This window comes from Saccopteryx bilineata, chromosome 5 (genome assembly GCF_036850765.1).
Source record: "Saccopteryx bilineata isolate mSacBil1 chromosome 5, mSacBil1_pri_phased_curated, whole genome shotgun sequence".
NCBI lineage: Eukaryota > Metazoa > Chordata > Mammalia > Chiroptera > Emballonuridae > Saccopteryx > Saccopteryx bilineata.
Window position 1 is genome coordinate 29,058,358 of NC_089494.1, and position 18,676 is coordinate 29,077,033.

An 18,676-nucleotide genomic window follows, 5' to 3' on the forward strand; every position below is an offset into this window, starting at 1 on the left:
TGGGGGGGAAAAGTGCATCGTATGGAGCGAAAAATACGGTAACTAAAAATTTAAGTGAAGAGTGTAGAGCAAGGATCCAGATTTAAAATGTGGGGTAGCCTTGTGGAGATCACGGAAGAGTTTATTTAGGAAAGTAACATCTAAAAATACAGGTTATGCCCTGGCTGGATAGTTCAATTGGTTAGAGCATCGTTCCAAAATGCAGAGGTTGCTGGTTCAATCCCCGGTCAGGGCACATGCAGGAACAGGTTGATGTCCCTGTCTCTCCCTCTCTCTCCCTTCAGCTCTCTAAAATCAGTAAAATAAACATTAAAAATAAATACAGGTTACTTTTAGAGTTGTTGGTAATTTCCTCCTTAATTCCAAAACCACTAGCAAGTTCAGGAAATAAAAGCTTAGTCAAATCAATTGCTGAGTTACCTCATTGAAAAGACTTAAGTTGATATAAGTTATGCATTACATTGTCCAGGTGCAAAGATAATAGTAAACATGACTTTTCTGTTTTGATTGTCATGCTGCCTCATATGGGCTCTCATTTCATTGACTATTCAAAATAAAACCATTGCTTCGGGAATGATTTTTATCATAATCAACACACATGCAAAATATATACATAATTACAGTTCTTTACATGCACTGACCAAGAAGATGGGGAAAATGTAGAAGATAGTAAAATGGCTAAGCTCTGGAACGATTTCATTTCATCTGCAAACATGGCATTTCGCCAGTGTTTGCCTTTGTTTTTCTGAGAGATTGAATGGGAAAGGGGAATTTAAGCACACACGTGAAACTGCTTGACTGGTAGGAGGAATTATATTACACCACTCTATAAAAGTGGTATTTTAAATTTCCTCAGAAATGTATTATATCTGCCAGAACACAGGAAGGGAAAAAAAATGATGTAGAGCGGTTTTTCTTCATTTTAACTTTATATTAAAATATTCACAAAAACATTCACTCATTTCTTTCAACCTTAAATAAACAAAAGCTTGGCTTAAAAAAAAAAAATCAGATCTTTTCTAGCCGCGGCAAATGGAACCTGCTTCAACTGTCTCTGTCGATTCTTTAGTAATTCTCTAAAGAATAACCATGTCTTTCTTTTTATGTTTGTCTCAAGCAATCGGTAAATAACTTATTATTATTCATCAAATTTAAGAGAATGCCCCAACAGAAATGTTTTGGAAGAGCTGGTGTTTTTTCTCGCTGAGGCAGACAATTGATGTGTTCTGTGGCTCGCTGGATTGCCGCAGCCAGGGAGGGAGATGGTAGCTAGCAAGAAGCCCAGCTATGTGGTACCGATCTTCCTTACAAGAAATGAACTCATCGACACAAATCATTTGATGCAAGATAAATAAACTCCTTTAGTAGAACATTATCACAGGATCGGAATGTCCTACTTTTGGAAAGGGAGGACTAAGCACGATGCAGCTTGACTGTAACAGCAGGAAGCCACTATTTTGCCCCTCACAGGGGTATTCAAGCTGGTGTTTTCTCTTAGAATGAAACATAAATCCGAGATGTTATCTAAACTAATCACAGATAATATTCATCGAACAAGCTCTCTGATTGAAGCCATTGGTCATTAAATTAGCTGGAAACCCAAGGATTTTCTACCTTTCAACAAAGTCATATGTTAGTTACGCGAATTATTTCCTAATACACCCTAATAAAAGGGCTGGCAAAATAAGACAATAATAATGACATCTCACACTTCTTCAGGTCTGAGTATGACAGGCACTGGGTTTTACCCCCTGATTGTAGATGATAAACTAAAATTGATTATAAGAAAAAAAGATGATATGGTACATGTAACCACACTGTCTTTGATTTCAGTGTGGGAGGAGAGGAAAAAAATATCTTTTCCTCCTCCCCTTCTAAATTCTCGGCTAGACTAACAAATTTATTTTAATTTTTATTTATTTATATTAACTATAATAACAAATAAATATAATTACATGTAAGTTTTATATTCACTTTTATTTAAAGGACAGAAAAGCACACAAGCTCATTTTAGTAAAACGGTTAAATGACACGGGAGCCTTCATAAAAGGCTTCACCGTGAAGACCTGAAGAAACAGTTAAAGGTGAGTGCTTTCATACAAGGATTGATGAAAAGCGGAGGGTCATGGGAAACTGCGGTGGGACCAAAGGGATGCAAGAGAGCTAAGGGCAGTACAGTGGGGGAAATGTCGCAAGTCCTGTTTTCTCAGATTCCTCTCCTGGCGCCTCTCTTTGGCTTCCAGAGAAGGATGCGCCTTTCTTCTCTCGGGATGGAAAGGTAGCTCACACATGTAGGTTTTATGACCTGCTTCAGGGGAAGGTCAAAAGGCCTTCATATACTCACGGTTTCTCAAATTCCTGTAGCATCAAGTATTTTAATAGGTCAGGGTGCCATGGTTTGAGGTAGTCTGTTCTGAAACCTGTTAGTATCTGCGTTAGAATGAGTGAAAAGCTGTGAAGTCGCACCTACAAATAAGAAAGTAGGAACTAGAAGAGCAGGACGAGTAGAGGTGAAATAGGAAACAGGAGACAGAAGAAAACTACGTTAGTAATAGATGACTGTATCAGGCAACCGAGCTTCACTTAATTGCCTCATTTCATCCTCACAGCTGCCCAATAAAGTAGATATTATTATCCCAATTTTACAGATGGATAAATTGATGCTTAGTGTTTTTAACTAATTTCCCAAGGCCACAGGACCGGTGGGTGAAAAACGACACTGCAGTAAGAAACCAAGGTCTCTCTGACTCCAGGGCTCTAGTCCTTAAGTGTTATAAAATACTGGCCGGAAATGCTTGTGATTGTTTGTTTACATGGAAGCACTTGGTGAGAAGAGACTGGTGGGAAAGAGGGAGTTTGAACAACTGGAGAGATCAGGGCGACAGAGATGAGTTATAGAAATAAAGCTCAGATCTTTGTAAACACCCTAGAAATATTTAGATATCCCGAGGGAGAGTTGAGGCAAGTACAGTTACAGATTAGATATAGCTGTAACTTCTTTGGGGCTGCTGTGACTTCTCTTTATCCCACTTTGCTGAGGCAGATAGTATCCTCAGGCCGGGGAAAGCATTCCGCATTCTCAAATGGCGCTCAGGCAAAGCGCCACATCTAACCAATTATTTTGTTGTTTGGGGATGGCTGGAACATTGATTTTGCTCCCTTTCTCTGTTTGAGTAGCTGCAGCAGGGATTAAAGTGGCCTCAGTCTAACTGCAAAGAGAGAGAGAGAAAGAAAAGGAAAGCTGAACGTATTTGAGTACTGTGTGAATTTTCTAGCTGTGCAAAACAATTACATTAATCTTGCTTATTGGACCTCATTTCCAACAATCACATTAAGGATCTGGCTTCTAACATGCAGTCTTTAGAGAGAACAAATAGGGACGAAGGGAAGAAAGTCCAGGATCCCTAAAGAAAGAATTTTCCTTGGCAATATCACACTTGGAGTGCTATCAGAATTCTTTCCCCTAATCCCTTCGCTGCTGGCGTGGTGTTGCACTTAAAAACACACACACTGACAGTCCTGCCCTCTTCCTTTGAGTGCTTCCCCCGTCCTGATGTTCAGTTCCATCCTTATCCTGGAATTGGCAGGTAATCTACGTGCTAGAGATTGAATGGGCCACTTCAAATACGTTTTTAAAAAATAACCTTACCACATCCCCACCCTTCTCTCCCTACTCTCAGTTCTCCTCTCAAAGTCAGACCAACACTTTTGGACTAAAGTCTTATTAAGAGATCATTTTTTAAATACACAAAGCTCATAGATACAGAGAACAGATTGGTGGTTGCCAGAGGAAGGGTGGGGAGTAGATGAAATGGGTGAAGGAGGTCAAAAGGTACAAATTTCCAGTTATAAAAGAAACAAGTCCTGGGGATGTTATGTACAGCATAACAACTCTAGCCAATAACACTGTGTTGCATACTTGAAAACTGCTAAGAGAGTAGATCTTGAAAGTTCTCATCACAAGAGAAAAGAAAAAAATTTGTAACTATGGTGATGACTTCTCGTGGTGATCATTTTGCAATTTATATACAACTGTCGAGTCGTTTTGCACTATATCTGAAACTAATAGAATGTTATATGTCAATTATACCTCAATAAAAAAATAAAACTAGAAAAATTAAGATAATTTTAAACAGGTAAATCATGACTCACACAAATATGAAATGGACATATTTCAAAGGTTTTATTTAACTCTAATCAATGAGAGACTCAGTAAAATATTACATGGGTTAAAATGAAAATTCCAAGTATCCCACATATATAGGCCATCAGGATGTTGAAATGAGTTTATAAACAGTTGCAACACTGGCCAGTACTCACAGGGCAATAATTAATTGCATTCCACTAGACACAATTCATTTGTATTTTTATAGACAAGGATCCTTTGCAGTAATATAAGTTGTCTGCAACTTACACAATTGTAAAATGCCTCAAAGACAATGATAGATAGAGACCACCTGAAAAGACACATCAGGTAAGATGTCCAGGAATCTTTTTGCTCATTTTGGAGTCCTTTTTTTCCTCCCTAACAGGCCCTAAATATACTGGAAAATTTATGTTATCCCTCTTCATATATAATTCAATATAAAAAATACTAAACCAAAATGCACAAATTTCATAATAAAAGTAAAACAGCTTCTTTCCAGAAATCCTCATTGAAAAAATATAGAAAAGTCCATAGAAGTTACTGTTTTCCTGCTTCTGCTTTGCTAGTCTAATTTTGTCAGCTTTTGGAGTAATGCTATCCTCACTGTAACTTTGTTCTTGCCACACTGGTGACATCTGTAGTCAAGTCCTGTTATAGCTTAAACCTTAGTACAGGCCTACAGCTAAGAGTGTTAATGAAATAAGTCTAAGAAGAAAATGAAGAAACATTATGTATATAGTACTCTCACTATAAATGGGAGAAATATTTGAAATAAAACTATAAATCATATTTCTTAGACCACCTACATATCATATATTATACTTGTACCTCTGTTTTAAGACCACTGTACTGATTTTAGTTAGAATGTTCCACTGCAATGTATCAAGAGGTTAGGTAGTGACTGACCTGTGGTGGCGCAGTGGATAAAGCATCGACCTGGAATGCTGAGGTCGCCGGTTCAAAACCCTGGGTTTGCCTGGTCAAGGCACATACGGGAGTTGATGCTTCCTGCTCCCCCCCCCTTTCTCTCTCTCTCTCTCTCTCTCTCTCTCTCTCTCTCTTCTCTAAAATGAATATATATATATATATATATATAAAGAAAAAAATGTTAAAAAAAAAAAGAGGTTAGGTAGTGTAGTCTTTTTTAACCAGTATGAGATGCCACCTTGTAAAAGCTTTAGGCGTCTGACCTGGAACCCTGAGGTTGCTGATTTGAGGCTCTGGATTTCCCCGGTCAAGGCACGTACAAGAAGCAACTACTACGAGCTGATGCTTTCTGCCCCCGCCCCATTTTTCTCTCTTTCTCTCTCTCTCTCCCCCTCCCTCTCTCTAAAAATCAATAAATAAACTCTTAAAAAAAAAAAAAAAAAAAAGAAAGGCCCTGGCCGGTTAGCTCAGCGGTAGAGCGTCGGCCTGGTGTGCAGGAGTCCCAGGTTCCCGGCCAGGGCACACAAGAGAAACGCCCATCTGCTTCTCCACTCCTCCCCCTCTCCTTTCTCTCTGTCTCTCTCTTCTCCTCCCGCAGCCAAGGCTCCATTGGAGCAAAGATGGCCCGGGCACTGAGGATGGCTCTGTGGCCTCTGCCTCAGGCGCTAGAATGGCTCTGGACGCAACAGAGCGAAGCCCCAGAGGGGCAGAGCATCGCCCCTTGGTGGGCATGCCGGGTGGATCCCGGTCAGGTGCATGCGGGAGTCTGTCTGACTGCCTCCCTGTTTCCAGCTTCGGAAAAATGAAAAAAAAAAAAAAAGAAAATGAAAAAGCTTCAGGCCCTACTCAGATAGCTCAGCTGGTTAGAGCATTGTCCTGCTATGCCAAGGTTGCAGGTTCGATCTCTGGACAGGGCACACAGAAAGATTAACCAGTGAATGCATAAATAAGTGGAACAACAAATCAAAGTTTCTCTTTTTCTAAAATCAATGAAAAAAAATTTAAGAAAATACTTCAGATATTTGCTGGGTGTGTTAGTTAAAAGGATAATTTAAATTATTCAATGCAGCCTGACCTGCGGTGGCGCAGTGAGTAAAAGCTTCGACCTGGAACACTGAGGTCACCGGTTCGAAACCCCGGGCTTCCCTGGTCAAGGCACATATGGGAGTTGATGCTTTCTGCTCCTCCCTCCCTTCTCTCTCTGTCTCTCTCTGTCTGTCTCCTCTCTCTAAAATGAATAAAAAAAAAAAACTAAAACAATAAAAAAATAAAAATAACTGATAAATTACTCAATGCAAAACAACTAATTAAAAATCTAAACCTTATTTTAAATGAAAATTTCCTAGGGAGCAAACAGCTCTCTAGATTTGAAAATGAGAAGGCACGAGCCAGAGAAGAGGCCAAAAATGAAAAATTGAAGGCTTTTGGTTATACTTTGTTCAACTTTCTCTGTTGCTGAGCTGGATGTGGAAGCAATGAATGTAATACAGTTGAATATAAAAGGTGCCCAGAAACTGTCATTTCAGTGTGTGTTTTAGGGTGACGTTTGCTCTCATGACTGAATCCTGTTAGCCACCAGCACCATCAGCAAGCCCCCAAGTTTGCCAGGAGATCATGGTCCCAGGAAGGCTGTTGTTTTGTGGTTAACCCAAACATCCACTAGGACAAAATGGAGGCACTCTATTTCTGCATCTGTTTAGGTTCCTCTTGGTTCTTGCTCCAATCCTGATTTCTGCATTCTGACTCCTGGCTGATCATCTCCTGTGGTTTTACTCATTTCTGACTTTTTGAGTTAGTATTGACCCTCGGCTAATAAATAAGCTATATGTTATGACAAGCGGCTTCATATAGCCTTTGAACCTCTTCCCTTCACTTGTGGTAGAGCACGGGCTCTCCTGGTTTCAGTCGCCTTGATGGGAAGTGCTGAGCCTTCCCCTCCTCGGTCCTCAGCTGCAGATTCGCGTCTTTCTTCAAGGTCGCTCTGCCCTGAAGTGCCCAGAAGGGCTTGCATTCAAAAAGCTCTCTGCTGCTCTCGCCAGGAACACTGCCGCCTACCTCCAACTCCTTCCTGGCTCGGGGCCACCCAGGTTAACGACTTGATTGCTAAAATTCTAGAATTCAGATTCTCCCAACCTGCGGTAAGAAAGAGAAAGCCAGCAAAAAGTCAAACCAAATTTAATTTTGGTCATAATAGTAGGAGTAGATGTTTAATAGGTAAAATTATTAACATACCAAAATCATATTTATTTTAGATCTTTCTCACTTGTTCTTTTAATACCTCTTACTTGAGTATATTTCCATGTTCTAGGAATTGTTCTAGCAACTAAAGACGCAGCAGAGAGTAAAATGAGAGAAAATTTTGGTACTCAGGAGAGTTTACGCTGTACATCTAATGGAGTTTCTTAGAGCGAGGGAGGTAAATAGTTAATCATTTAAAGAGTTCTACTTAAAGAGAGGAAACTTCAAGAGTCTAATTGGTATGCTACTGTATGTTTTCTCAGTTAATCACAGATAGAGTAACCATAAAACTTGGGGCAGCAGGTTGAAATGAAGGCATAGTGCTCGAAGGGTATATAGGCTTGTGAACCTTCTAACCTTCAAGTTAAGCAATAACAAACATACTGGCCTCCTCCCCCCCCCCCCCCGACATTTTACTATGAAAAATGCAAACATTCAGAGCAGTTGAAAGACTAGTGCAGAGAAAAATCATACCTATAACCTAGATTGATTGTTAACATTTTGCTATCTCTTGTTGATCTGTAATTATTTTTATATAGTATATATATTTTAAATTTTCTTATCTGAAAATAATTTAAAGATTTACCGAAAAGTTGCAAAAAATGACAAAGAATCGTCTCATATCCCCTTTACATAGACTCACCAATTGTTAAAATTTGACCCCATTTTCTTTTATATTCTCTCTCTCTGTGTTTTTATTTTTTTATTTTTTATTTTTTTAAATTTTATTTTATTCATTTTAGAGAGGAGAGAGAGATAGAGAGAGAAGGGGGGAGGAGCTGGAAGCATCAACTCCCATATGTGCCTCGGCCAGGCAAACCCAGGGTTTCAAACCGGCGACCTCAGCATTTCCAGATCGACGCTTTATCCACTGCGCCACCACAGGTCAGGCTCTCTGTGTTTTTATATGTAGTTCTTCCAAACTATTTCAGAGGAAGTTGCATACATCATGTCTTTTTTCCCCTATATATTTCAGTGTCTGTTTTTTAAAAACAAGGACATTAAAATTTTTTATTGATTGATTTTAGAGAGAGAGGAAGGGGGAAAGAGAAAGAGACAGAAACAGCAATTTGCTGTTCCACTTATTTATGTATTCATTGCTTGCTTCTTGTATGTGCCTTGACCAGCAAGCTTAGGGTTTCGAACTGGCGACCTCAGCGTTCCAGGTTGATGCTCTATCGAACGCACTGCCACAGGCCAGGCAAGGGCCTTCTTTACACAACCACTGTATACTTATCAATTACAGGAAATTTAAAATTGATTCAATATTTTTACCTAATCTAAAATCCATATTCCAATTTTCTCAATTGATCCAATAATGTTCTTTTGGACATTTGTCTCTAGTACAGGATGCAGTCTAGCATCACGTGTTGCATTTAGTTGTCATGTCTCTTTAGTTTCTTTTCATCTGGAACATTTCCACAGCCTTTCTTTGTTTTTGATAACTGGCATTTTTTAAGGGAACAAAACTTTAAAAAGTATCCTGGCCTGAAAAAAGTATCCCGGCCTGACCTCTGGTGGCGCAGTAGATAAAGCATCGACCTGGTACGCTGAGGTTACCGGTTCGAAACCCTGGGCTTACCTAGGTCAAGGAACATATGGGAGTTGATGCTTCCTGTCCCCCCCCCCTTCTCTCACTCTAAAAATGAATAAATAAATTCTAAAAAAAAATTAAACTTAATATATCCTCATTTGGAGGTTATTTGATGCCCATCCTTGTCATAAGGTTGAGTTAACATCGCAGATTCTGGGACGAAGTTTAATGATCAGATGTTTACCAGGTTGTGCCCTTAAGATCCAGATCTGTGTGAAAGGTGGGTGGGTGAAGGACAGCCAGTTAGGGGAGAAATTGAGCTGCAAAGTAGGGCTGACAGTCCTAGCCCACTCTAAAGCTAAAATGAACTCAGAATTGCCTCCCTTGGGCCCAAACGGCCAGGCCTTTGTACTTCCTGCTCTCGTTTCAATGATCAGTGAAGGGCAAGGGGGAGCTCTGTGCAGCGGCAGCAGTCCCTTAAGGGCTGCAGCTGGGCGCTGTCTTTGACTGCTTTCCCAGGAGCGAGGGCAACAAGTTTTTTCCTAAAGGAGGAAATGTATTTCTGTTCACCATATTTCATGATAAGAATCAGGTTATACATTCCAAGCCTGACAACTATGTTTTGTATATTTTTTCTAAATCTTTTGAAAGCAAGTTGTAAGCTTCTGCCCTAAAAACTTCAGCATACACTCCCAAAAAAGAATATTCTTCTGCAAAACAGTATCATTAATATTCCTAAGAAAATGAAAAATATATACTTCAAAAAAAATGTATTGATTTTAGAGAGAGGGTATGGGAGAGGGACACACACACACACACACACACACACTGATTTTGTTTTTCCACTTTATATGCAGTCATTATTGATGCTTATATGTGCCCTGACCGGGGATCGAACCCAGAACCTTGACATATGGGGACAACGCTTTGACCAATTAAGCTAGCCAACCAGGGCAAAAAAATACTTTCTTAGTGATATTCAATTCATATAAAATTTCCCCAGTTATTTTCAAAATATCTTTCATAGCTTTTAAAAAATCAGTATCTAATCAGTAATCACATATTACATTCAGTTTTTGTATCTTTTCTCTTTTAATCTGGAATATTCCTTTATTTGTTTTATTTATTTATTTTTTTATTTTATTTTATTGATTTTAGAGAGAGGGGAGGAGAGAGAGGGAGAAAGGTGCAGGAGAGGAGTGGGAAGCAGCAACTAAGAGTCGCTTCTCCTCTGGGCTTTGACCGGGCAAGCCCAGGGTTTTGAACTGGCGACCTCAGCATTCCAGGTCACGGCTTTATCCACTGTGCCTACCACGGGTCAGGCCTTATTTGTTTTTCTATGACAAAGATTTTCTAAAGAGACCAGGCCTGATGTTTTGAAGAACGTTTTTACTTTTCAGGGTGTTTTTCAAATTTGAAAGTCATAAGACATTGTCGAAAGAACTGAGAAAAACCTTATTTGCTTTTTCTTCAATGATTTTAAGTACTTGATGAAGATAAAACAATTTTGTAAGATGTATAGACTGTGTTTGCTAGAGTAGTAATTGAAGTCCTGCTTTTATATTTATTATTAATTAAATAGAGTCACTAAAGAAGTAAAGGCATAAAATGACTTATTATAGTAATTTATTACACATTTATAAAATTTAGTTAACTGAATATGTGTGTGTGTGTGTGAGTGTGTGAGTGTGTGTGTGTGTGTGTGTGTAGCCAGGTTTACTTAATCTTCACATCTTCTCTGACAAAGAATGAAACTAAATTAAAAGCTGCTTAGTATTTTTTTTTTTTTTGGTAATTTGCTAGTAAGAACAGGAAATGAAAGAATCATGTTATCTTATCCCATCATATTATATTGTGTTGCAATCATATTATATTGTTCCTAAAGCTTCTTTAGTCCTTTAAACATAACACTCTCATTATAAGCAGCTTTAATCCTCTTAAAATATTATGACTCATTCATTATAACAAATTAGGAAAGACATGAGACACGACCATCTTTTTGGATTATTTCCAAATGGGCTTCTTTAACTACTGTCCTTCAATTGAGCTAGTTAAGAGTTTTCTAGTGGAAAATAATTATATCTCTATTGCATATTGGTCAAAATACTTTTATAATTTGTCAGTGGCCACCACCTTGACAGCTGGCGAGAGTAAGTATCTTCTCTCCTTTTCTTTTGTCCCTCCTCGTTCTTTTGTTCCTTTGTTCTTTGGAAAGAATTTACTGTTAAAACTGTATTATTAGACTCTTTTTTTTTAAATGTTCTTTTTAATGTTTATTTTATTGATTTTTAGAGAGGGAAGAGTGGGGAGAGGTGGAGGGATAGGAACATTGATCTGTTCCTGTATGTACCCTGACCAGGGATTGAGCTGGCAACCTCTGCACTTTGGGACGATGCTCTAACGAACTGAGCTACCCGATCAGGGCAGGACTCATTTTCTACCTAAATTAAGATATACCCCATAAAAATTAAGTGGGAAATTTTTATTATAAAAGATTAGAAAAAATTTGGGGAAAATATAAAACAAAAGATTTAATGTTATGAGTAGGATAGAGTACAGAAAAATTTTGCCGATTTTGAGCCATTGTGTCCCCCCCCCAAACTTTTATTTGTTGATTTTAGAGAGAGAGAGAGAGAGAAAGGCAGGGGAGAGGAGTGGGAAGCATCAACTCAAAGGGTACTCAAAGAATGGTGCTTCTCATATGTACCTTGACCGGACAAGCCCGGGTTTTCGAACCGGTGACCTCAGCATTCCATGTCAACACTTTTAGCCACTGCGCCACCACAGGTAAGGCAAGCCAATCTGTTTTGATTCAGTACTATTCTTTGAATACCCTTTCTGTGTAAGTTCCTGTATGGGACCCTTTGATCAGCCACACATTTAATTGATTTATTGATCTATTCATTCATTTATTGATTCATTAACTTTACAATCTCTAGAGCTAAAGCAAGTTTAGGAAGGAGAAGGAGGTAGTAGAACAGTGTACATTTTTCCATAGAAGTACATTTTTTCACTATTATGTGGGCTATATTTTTCCTCTTAAATTTTAAGCCTAATGTTTAAAAAACAAACAAACAAACACTATGCTATTTGGGCCAAGTCATTTGCAGATGCACAAAGTATGCCTATTCAAACTCCCTATCTATCTAGGTGACATTAGTAAAAATTGCTAAGTAAGGGCATCAAAAAATTCTTTCCTCCACAAAAGCAACAAGAACTTGGCAAAACGGTCTGAATCAGCTTTTTAGGAACTTGGGAAATTACCCAAAGGCTAGCAACAATCTAGGAGTATTTATTTAAAAAGCGAGAGGAAGGGAGGGAGGGAGGGAGGGAGGGAGGGAGGGAGGGAGGAAGGAAGGAAGGAAGGAAGGAAGGAAGGAAGGAAGGAAGGAAGGAAGGAAGGAAGGAAGGAAGGAAGAAAGGAAGGGCGGGCTCAATCTCAGTAAGGAAAATGAGCTTTGTGGCATTTTTAATTTGCCCTAGTTTGTTTTGGAGTAGAAACTTTGGGATAGTCTTAAAAGTGAACAGCCTGCTTTCTAGGCGAGGACTAGCAGCCCGGCAGCCACCGGAAAGAACAGAAAGGAGCTGGAGCTCCGTCAAAGCTTCATTGCCAGAGAATTATTATATATGACCTGTCTAGTGGCTCCCTGTCTGTATTTGACCTAACTCAAAACTCGACCACTGTGAAAAGCTTTTTACCCATAAGCATTTGTCAAAAATAATTATAGGCAATTACTTAACTTTGCAGTTGCCTGAGGTGATGGATTACCAGGTGGGGGAAGGCATTAAACATCCAAAAGCTTTGAAAGAACAATTGGAGAATGAGAATGAGACATACAGGGGAGCTTTGAAAAGCTGAGATCTGGGAATCCAGGATGCCACTTTCATGAGTAGCATTGTGCTCATGTCCAGGACTCTGTGCATTGCCAAAACCTGAAAAGGCCGTTAGCTCTCATCTCTGGATGTTTTGAGGTTCTGTGCAAGTAGAAAGTGACTGCAAATGCCCTGGCCAGATATCTGTGTAGGTTAGAGCGTCATCCTGATACACAGAGGTTGCCAGTTCAATCCCCGATCAGAGCATGTACAGGAACAGATCAATGCTTGTCTCTCTCTCTCTCTCTCTCTCTCTCTCTTTAAAATTAATAAAAAAAAAATGATGGGTAAGGCTGAGTTGAAAGTACACCCCTAATATGCACATGAACCCTTCACTAAGCACTTGGAGAGTTACTGATTCCAAGCATTTCAGGAAATTCCCAAGTCCAACATGACCTCCCTTCTGTGCTTTGCATGGTGGTTAACAGCAAAGGCAAATCCACATGAGCTTTGATGTCTCATTGGATTCTTGTTCCCATTTTATTTTATTTTATTTTTTTTTATTGATTTTTTTTTTTTTTTTTTTTTAGAGAGAGAGGAGTGAGAGAGAGAGACAGAGAGAGAGAGAAGGGGGAGGAGCAGGAAGCATCAACTCCCATATGTGCCTTGACCAGGCAAGCCCAAGGTTTCGAACCGGCGACCTCAGTGTTCCAGGTCGACGCTTTATCCCACTGCGCCACCACAGGTCAGGCCCTTGTTCCCATTTTAGTTCAGACCACTAAAGATTTTCCTTCCTTTCTTGCCAACTTAGCCATACATTTTAAAAAATGATTTTTACCTCTTTCCCACTGATTTAGAGTTTTTAGAGACTATCTAGATAATCATATTGTGAGAAACACAACTTCATCCGGCTTTTGAGCTATAACTTTCCTTTTGTCGTCTTTGGGAAGTATCTACCTGTACCGTCATTTCATATCCGAATGTAGTAAGAAACAAAGAGTTGTATAGATTACAGTGAATGCATTGTTGGGGAATCCAACTTGTCTTTTTCTACGATTCAGCCTCGGAGCCAGGCTTCAACCAGCTTCAGTTTTCTCTTCTTATCTGAAGGGCACTGAGAACTCAAGACACTTCTGTCTCCCTCAGCAGCTGACTCTACTATTCACTTCTCTTGTCACAAACCTCTCTAACTTCCATACACTTTGCTCCACAAATATTTATTTTTATCTTCAGGCCTTTAATATTAATCACTAGAGAAAAGCTGATAATAGCAAAATGACCAATATGGGAAATTTACAAGCATTTCATAATTCTACAAAGGGTCTTAAAATCAGGGTCTTGATTTCATTCTAAGATGAGTTCTCATCTTTCAATTTTATTCTCCTATGGAGTTAGTTGTTCTATATTTAGGCGAAAACCAGAAGGGCCCTGTTTTTTTTTAAATCTTATTTTTATTAATTTTAATGCAGTGACATTGATAAATCAGGGTACATATGTTCAGAGAAAACATCTCCAGATTATTTTGACATTTGATTATGTTGCATACCCCTCACCCAAAGTCAAATTGTCTTCCATCACCTTCTATCTGGTTTTCTTTGTGCCCCTCCCCTCCCCCCACCCCTCTCTCTTCTTCCTCCCCCCCTCCCCCCCACCCCCACCCCTGTTACCGTCACATTCTTGTCCATGTCTCTGAGTCTCATTTTTATGTCAGAAGGGCCCTGTTTTCAAAAATGGCCCTTCTTCCCAAACCAATGCTGTGACCATACTTATGGATGCTATTGAGATAGAAAGATGTGTCTTTTTGCACTCCAGAGGACATTTGATACCTCAAGAGAATTGCCAGATTGAATGATACCCAGATTGGTCATCCTCTGTCAGATCAGAAAATTATGGGCATTGTTTTCTAATTTTCTATTAGTACATGATCAAAATACCCAAATATAAACTAGGTTCTGATTGTATATACACTTTCATTTTTTTATTTATTATTATTATTTTTTAAAACCTATGTCTTGTTTTAAAAAAGATTTTATTCATTTGAGAGAAGAGACAGAGAGAGAGAGAGAGAAGAGAGACACAAAGAGGGAGGAGCAGAAAGCATCAACTCCCATATGTGCCTTGACCAGGTAAGCCCAGGGTTTGAACCGGCGACCTCAGCATTCCAGGTTGATACTCTATCCACTGCGCCACCACAGGTCAGGCGGATACACTTTTAACCAGTTGGTTAACACCAGGCTTTCTCTCCTTTTGAAACTTTGATATTTGTTAGACTTTCATAAGCCTGTACTCCTTATTTTTCGGCTTTTTTTTATATCAATATTTTCCATCTTATTGTCTCTCTGTTACATTTTTGTTAACTTCTTCAGATATATCTTCTAATTTACATTCTCCAACTGGATCTAAACTATGATTCTATGCATCCATTAAGTTAAATTTCAATATTAACTTTGTAATTTCTATAAGTTCTACTTCATTCTTTATAAAACTTTCCTGTCCTGAAGTAGATATTCTGCCCATAATTCTTGTAGTTATTCGTGCTTCTTTCTTTAGTATTCAGGTCTTTTAAAGTATTCTGCTAACTTATATATGAATTGAAAGGACTAAATTAAATGATCTTTAACATCTCAACCCCCTTTAACAGACTACAAGTCTATGATCTTTAGCTATCCAGATGCCACATCTTTCAAAGAGATTAAAGAATGAAACTTGGTTTGTAAAGGGAAAACTCATATTACCCAACTAATAATGGCAAGTTGAAAAATGGCAACCAGTTCTTTGGGATAGAAAATTGTTTTTCTTCTCTGTAATTAAATATGGATAAAATTTTATAGTGTTTTCTCTCTTTATCCTCCATGCCACCCAGTTCCTGTAAGAAACTTCTCGGAGGCATCACTGTGTATACGCATTGATTAGTAGAAGACTGGCTAAGCCACATAATCAGAACTGTATATCTTGACCAACAGCCAGTAGGGCCATCAAACTTCATCACTCTAACATTTCAGGAACCACAACAGTTTCAGGGTTGGCAGAACTTTAGACATCATCAAGTCCAGTCATGTTTAAAGTCCTGATTTCCTGCTACAAAACCTAGAGTTTTCAGTTGCCTCATTAAACATCTCCAAGTGTACGAAATGCGTCATCATCTGACGCAGCTTTGTATGAGAATGAAAACTCCAGGAGTTCTTTTCACTGTTATTCACTACTGTATCTCCAGGGCCTACAACACATAGTAGATGCTCAATAAATATCTACTAAATGAATAAATGCCAACTGTAATATTTTTTTAACTTAGAATTCAATTTAATGGGATGACATTGATCAATAAGAGCACATAGGTTTTAGGTGAACATCTCGAGGGCATTTAACTGTTGATTGAGTTGTGTGCCCATTATCTAAAGTCAACTCATTTTCTGTCACCATATATTTGTCCCCTCTTACTCTCCTTCCTCCTCTCCCCCTCCTCCTATAACCACTTCAATTTTATCTATGACCATGAGTCTCAGTTTTATATCTCACCTATGTGTGACATCATACAGTTTTTAGCTTTTTCTGATTTACTTAGTATAATGTTCTCAAGAACATTATCTTTAGAAAGTTTTGCTTTCCCTTTCCACTGAGCTAAAATGTTTCCCTCGTATTCTTTTTTGTTGTTGTTGTTGTTGTTTGTTACAGAGAGGAACAGATAGGGACAGACAGACAGGAAAGGGGAGAGATGAGAAGCTTCAATTTCTCGTTGTGGCACCTTAGTTGTTCATTGATTGCTTTCTTATATGTGTCTTGATAGGGGGCTACAGCAGAGTGAGTGACCCCTTGCTCAAACCAGCAACCTTGGGCACAAGCTGGTGAGCCTTGCTCAAACCAGATGAGCCCGCGCTCAAGCTGGAGACCTTGGGGTTTTGAACCTGGATCTTCTGCGTCCCAGTCCTACGCTCTATCCACTGTGCCACCGCCCGGTAAGGTGTTTCCCTCTATTCTTAGTTTTACTCTCTGGCAGATAAAACAGTTCCCTCTTCTGTATGAGCCATTTGAAAAGTTACCCTGCCATTTCTTTCCCAGAATAAATAGCTTCCGCCAGTTCCTTCAACATTCCTCACATGATGGAGTTTAATGCTTTCTCTCCATCCTGTTCACTCTCATCTGGACATGCTCCAGTTTATCATTGTTCCCCTTAAATTATAATTCCCAGAAAAGAATACAGTACCCCCGGTGAAGTCTGACCAGTTCTAGTAGAGTTGGAGAAATACTCCCCCAGTTCTATTAAAAAGCCTAAGGACAAATTTTCATTTCTTTTTTTATAAAGATTTTATTTATTCATTTTGGAGAAGGGAGAGAGAGAGAGAGAGGGAGAGAGAGAGAGAGAGAGAGAGAGAGAGAGAGAGAGAGAAAGAGAGAGAGACAGGGGGAGGAGCAGGAAGCATCAACTTCCCTATGTGCCTTGACCAGTCAAGCCCAGGGTTTCGAACTGGCGACCTCAGCATTTCCAGGTCGACGCTTTATCCATTGCGCCACCACAGGCCAGGCAAGCCTAGGGTTTTGAACTGGCGATCTCAGCGTTCCAGGTCTCTCTTTTTTTTTTAAAGCTGTCACATCTCTTTCTTGACTCATGTTGTACTTATGGTCACAGAGAAAGCTTACATTTAGGCAGACAGAACAAGTCACCAAAGGGCACTAACCACTGCTGTGGTGAATAATAGTGTTCATCCCATGGAAATGCAAGTGAAGGTGGTCGATTGGCACGCTTTCCGGGCTCGTCACATCGACTTTCTTCTCACAGATGGTGAAAAGGTACTGAATAAACCATTAGTCCATACTGTGGACTTCTTTAATATAGGCTTACCAAATCCATTTTAGCAAATTAATTCAGTGCCTACCTGTAACTGTTGCTTAAGCATATTATCAGTAGGAAAACCTGTCGGGGATGATTTGCTTAATACTGTCGCCGGCCTAAAAAGTTCAATGCAAATGTTGCTTAACAAGTGGCTTCTGAAGTGGCAGAGGACAGGTCATTTCTAAAGAACATACTGGATACTGCCTTTTAATCTCTTCTTTCAGGTCAGTATGGTTAGAATTAGGTTTTTAAAGAAGTATTAGAATGGCTATTGTGAATTTATTCTTTCAGAACCTTCAAAACATTACCTTGAATGCAAGTTAAATTAAAATGTCTTCAATTCAAGCTGTCTATGGCTACTACTAATCTGGCTCTTTTTAGGTGGTTTTAAAGGTGAGCTTAGAATTGCCGAGATATTTTGCTTTTTAAGAACGAGTCACACAAGTTATTGCACACAATTTCAGGGAATCAGACTTGAGGTTGAAATGGCTTGTCTGACTTTGCCTTGTTAGAGGAAATCTGTGAGGAGCAGAAAAGACATAAGAACCTGCCCTAAAAGTAGAATTTTTTTTTAAAAGAAATTTTATTGTAGTAAGTAATTTGTTATGGAGTTCCTTCCAAATTTCCTGTCAGGAGATAAACTGCTTGTACTACTGTGCTTCAGTGAGGGTATATTTTATTACTTGCATAAGCACAGAAATATTTTCTGACTGCTTTCTTGGACTTGAATACCTGGAGAAGCACTTGGCTTTGAGTTACCCAAAATAGGAGGATGATAGGAATAATACAGATACATGCTTATATCCATTCTTTCTTATGAAACAACACACTTAATAACTTTGAGAAGGTCACTTTCATTTTCCTTAAGTATCAGACGTCTATTTCTGAGATAAAATTGAGTGATATTAAATATGAAAGAAAGATAGTAAGTAAATTAAAATTATTTACTGCATATTTACTGTGTCCGGAACCAATTTGCAGAATTATATATTTAAGAGGTCTCAGAAGTAGTTCTTCCCTTGAATTTCTACCACGGGTCAGAGGAAGTAAATGGAAAAGATGGCATACTACATACACAATGAACTCAGAATAAAGGAAAGGGCTCTTAAAATATAGTCATACGTTTTACCATTGAACCAGTTCTTTTTGTGCCCTCCCTCTCTCCCTCCATTCCTTTTTTCCCCTTTTT

General features: G+C 38.9%; 1 protein-coding gene across 1 annotated transcript in view; it reads left to right on the top strand.

Annotated features, from left to right (window-relative positions):
• CMKLR2 (chemerin chemokine-like receptor 2) overlaps positions 1-18,676 on the top strand; it is a 50,865-nt gene that overhangs the window by 15,302 nt on the left and 16,887 nt on the right. Inside the window, exons 4-5 of the mRNA XM_066280329.1 lie at positions 14,686-14,785; positions 16,444-16,612. The gene's annotated coding sequence lies outside the window, so the exon portion shown is untranslated. The remainder of the gene's footprint in view (positions 1-14,685; positions 14,786-16,443; positions 16,613-18,676) is intronic.